Source organism: Lactuca serriola, chromosome 5 (assembly GCF_051521515.1).
Source record: "Lactuca serriola cultivar US96UC23 chromosome 5, Lser_US96UC23_V15, whole genome shotgun sequence".
NCBI lineage: Eukaryota > Viridiplantae > Streptophyta > Magnoliopsida > Asterales > Asteraceae > Lactuca > Lactuca serriola.
The window spans coordinates 159112993-159117669 of NC_136412.1; the positions used below are offsets into that span (position 1 = coordinate 159112993).

At 38.7% G+C, this 4677-nt stretch overlaps 1 pseudogene; it reads right to left on the reverse strand.

Annotated features, from left to right (window-relative positions):
* Positions 1-1152: 1152 nt before the first annotated feature.
* Positions 1153-3177, reverse strand: LOC145049911 (polyubiquitin-like; annotated as a pseudogene).
* Positions 3178-4677: the final 1500 nt, after the last annotated feature.

The following is a 4677-nucleotide window of genomic DNA, read 5'->3' on the forward strand; positions in this document are numbered from 1 at the left end:
AGTATGTGTAACAGGTTGTTTGGCAGAATCTAAATTTATTTTTAAGAGGTCTATAAGAGGCTTTGAATTTTTAGATCTGAATTTTTAACATGCTATTTTGTTGGAACCTCTGAGTTGCTGTGCTGAATGATTCTACTTTTTATTAAAGATTGCCTTGCACCATTAAATCCATAAATGGGTTCTTCAAAACCAACATTGATTAATTTCATCTAGTTGAAGAACCAATTCTATCATCACAAAATCCACAAAATGTAATCAATTATCAATAACTTGGGTTTCAATCCATTTTCCCCATTTTATGACATCAGGTTGAAAAGAATAGTAAAACGAAATAACAGGATGAACGAGTTTCTAAATCTTGCTCTAAAATAGCGACTTTGCACAACTACAAAAAAGAGCGTTACCGACGGCCAAAACCGCCAGTAATCCGTCGCTAATGCTCTTTATCGACGGAATTGTAACACACCAAAATCCGTCGGTATATTCTTGTCGCTAATTGTTTGTAACGGGTTTCCAACGGCTATGACTAATTCTTAGTGATGGATTTTTTCATCCGAAATAATAATGGATCACCAACAGAATATATTTTGCAACAAATTACCAACGGAATTTGTTATCGATGGAAAATTTTACTAACAAATTACCAACGGAATCTGAAATAACTTACTAGCGGATTACCGATGGAATTTGGAATAACTTACTAACAGATTACCGACGGAATCTCGAAATTACTACAATTTTTTTTTTCTTTTTGTGACAGATTAGCGACGCATTTTGGCATTATAAAAAAATTTACAAATTAATAAAGAAATTAAAAAATAAAATAATTACATATTCAACACACGAATTTTTTAAACATACATCAAATATATATTTTAAAACCAACAAATATAAAAGTAAATCCATAAATTACAATCATTTGACATACATTAAATCTATAAATTTCAATCCATATTGTCAAATACCATAAATTTCAATCCATGTTGTTAAATATTGTCAACGACCAATAGAGAATTCATTCTTGATTAGCTTGTGATTCCACACCTATCATTGGGAGTTGTTAGCTAAAGAGCAATTTATATATTGTCAAATACCATAAATGCCCTCCAATGTTGATAATAAAGGGGAATAAAAAAGTAAAAGTGAATGATATTAACAAGTAGCAATTATGACAACTAAAAATGAACCCATGCTTCGCATGGGCCCCACGGTATTAGATGTTAGATGAAAAATGTAGATGTCTGTAAAAAAAAATTTTAAAACATGATCAACAAATTCTGTGAAGAACCTATTTTTTATATGATACTTGATATAAGAAAAAACCCTGAAAATTACAAATGGGTTTACTTTGGTGAATGCAATCTAGCATATTTCTGTCGAGTAATAGGAATGCATTTTCATTTAATAAAATATTCCAAAATGTGATAATTGTTATGTATAATATATTTCATTTTATAAAATAGTAGTGTTGGTAATAGAGCACATACATCAGGAGGATAAGGGAAAGCCAATTAAAACCTCTTGCCATCACCACAATCATGTCCAATGTAGACTCGTTTTGAATGTTATAATCCCTCAAAGTTTTAGCATTCTGGAGTCCCATGCAATCAAAGATCAAACGCTGCATCTCCCGTGGAACATGTTCTATCTCCGAAATCTTTGCCTTCACATTATTAATGGTGTCCGAGCTCCCCACCAACAGAGCCATGGTTTTGTCGTGAAACCTAACAAAAATCTTCATATCACATACTTCCGACCAAACAAAATCTAATGTAGATTCTTTCTTGATGTTATAATCCCTCAAAGTTTTACCATTCCGGAGGCTCGTTTTATCAATCATTAAACGCTGTTGACGCCATGGAATCTCCTCTACTTCCTGAATTTTGTCCTTAACCTTACGAATTGTTTCCGAGCTTTCCACCACCAGCGTGATGACCTTCTCTGGGAGAATCTTCACAAAAATCGGCATTTCATCTTCAAACTGTTGACTTAGGTGCAATGGAGTGTTATCTTTGATGTTATAATCCTCTAAAGTTCTAGGACCCTCGAGGTTCTCCCCAGCAATGATCAAGTGCTGTTGATTCCGTGGAATCTGCTCTGTGTCCTGAATCTTGGCCTTCAAGTTACCAATGGTAATTGAGCATCGAACTCCCATAGTGATGGTCTTACCCATTGGCGTTCTCACAAAGATCTGTATGCAGCGTAGATTCCTTCTGAACTTTGTAATAAGAAAGAGTCTGATAACCATATTCTAGATGTTCTCCGGCAAAGATAAGCGTCTGCTGATCGGGAGAGATCCCTTCCTTGTCATGTATCTTAGCCTTGACACAGTTAATCGCATCAGAGCTCTCAACCTCCAAGATAATGGTCTTTCCAGTGAGGGTTTTCACGAAATCTGCATAACGCCTGAGGTTGAGGTGAAGAGCGAAGAGGGTTATGCCGTCTTCGGCAACGAAGGAACAGAACGGGTTGTGATGAATTTAGTTAGAGATACGTGGAACTAGAATCTAATTCTGACTCTTGGACCATGTCGTGTCAATATTCTTCATCACTTTTAATTGTAACCTACGTCCTAAGATACCGGATAAATGATAATGTTTTAGCTTAGCATCAAAGATCTCGTATCATTTTCTTTTATAACAAATATTTTGTTGAAATAAAAATGAAAAAATATTAAATGTGTATCAAATATCTCAAATCTATCTATCTCATTTAATAATCATTTAATAAAGGAAACCTAAAATTGTATCATCTTCCTCATCTAAATACTTGCGTTGCCACATGACATCCTTATATCTGTCTTAGAATTTCTTCCTGACTAATTAAAATCTGTTATACCTACCAAAAATCATATGTTTAAATGGAATTTAAATTTTATCTTAAAAGGATTTTAAATATTGAAGGTTACAAATAAAATGATGGAACTCAAATGACAAGGACTAACAATAAGATCCTCGGCTCCCGATGAGCCCCCAACCGCCCTACCACAATACCGACCCAAAAGGCCCCAAGACGACCCTCAAAGAACTCCAAAATCTCTTAATCTTGGCTGAACTCAAGACCACTAAGGCCCACTCCAAAATACCGCGGGTAATCTCCGATGAGATAAACTCCTGTGTCCGCACATTGATCGGCTAAGTAGCTGCCACGAAACCGGAACTAGAACCTGGACCCCATTATTCCTGAGTGCTCAACACCATACCAAGACGACACGCCACAGAGATCCAAATATTCCCAAGAATCCTTATCCCACAGGCTTCATAGATTCTCCAAGTGTGGATCCTGTGCTTCTAGTAGTACGAGCCTAATACTACCTTCCACACCTATCCATACTTTCATCAAGAATCCTACCGAATCCTTTAAGTCACCTTCTCAAATCCAAAAACCAACACTTGCTAATCCACACAACTGAATCCACTGAAGCAATCCTTAGGCTTTCCTAGGTTCCCGACCTCACCCTACCATCAGCTGCTGAAGAACTCCATATAATGCCAACCACCCACCTCATGAATACAATCACATGCAACAAAGCTCTGATAATCCTTGAAGTAACCGACTCATCCCTACAAGGTTTAGACTCAACCGAGAGTTGCGTAATAGGGTAAAATCCGTCACTTTGATTGTAACAGCCCGGATTCCCAAGTATTATTCATTTATTTATTGTTGTTAATTGTAAAGAGACTCGGCGAGTTGGAGCCTAGACTCGCCGAGTATGATCGCGGATTTGGACGCAGGTTCGCGCCTGGACTCGGCGAGTCCAAGGAATGGACTCGGCAAGTCCGCACTGTTTAATGAAACCCTAATTTCTTGGGTTTGGGGCCTATTTGAAGGGCCTTATGGCCGTCATTTGTGCTCACCAGTCCCCAGAGTGAAACCCTAGTGAGCTTGAGCGTTTGGAGTAAGCTAAGGAGCCATTATTGACCTTGGAGGTGTTATCTAGCAAGGGAAAGGAAGCAATAGCCAAGGGGAAAACAAGAGGATCAACTTCCTGAAGATTTGAGGGCCAGAACATCACGTTTGAGGTACTATTTTCAAACCATTCTCTGTTATGTTGATGTTCATGGTGATTTAGGGCTTATTGAGCCCTTTTGTGGCTAGATCCAGTGCTTCCTTAGTCCCTTAAGCGAGTTAGGTTCTGGATCTGGACCCTTGGAGGTCCAGAGTGTCCCTTTGTCCAAGCTTTTTATGAATCCATGGAGGTTTTGGATTGGGGTCTTTGTGCTTGAGGTCAAAACACCATTTATGAGTCATTGGGTGTGTTATGAGCGCCAAGACATGAACTTTACGTGATGAATAAGCTTGGAAGGACTGGATCTATGAGTTAGTGAAGCAGATCTGACCTCAGAAGGTCGTTTGGGGTTGTGCATGGAATGCACTCGCCGAGTCCATTTCCAGACTCGACGAGTTGGTGCGGGTTGATCAGTGATTTCGAACCAGGGTTTGAGTAACCGAGTCGAGTGAGTGACTCGGTGAGTTGGAAGGGACTCAGAGGAATCGGGTCCACGTAGAGACTCGGCGAGTCCACGCCAGACTCGGCGAGTTGAGTTGACCGTTGACCGTTGACCAGAGTTGACTTGATAGGGTTAGTCAACCTTAGTTGGGAAAGTGTTAATTAGAGATGTATTGTGATATAGGAGGACTTTAGCTCGGAGATCAAGCATTAGTGATTTCAGGGAT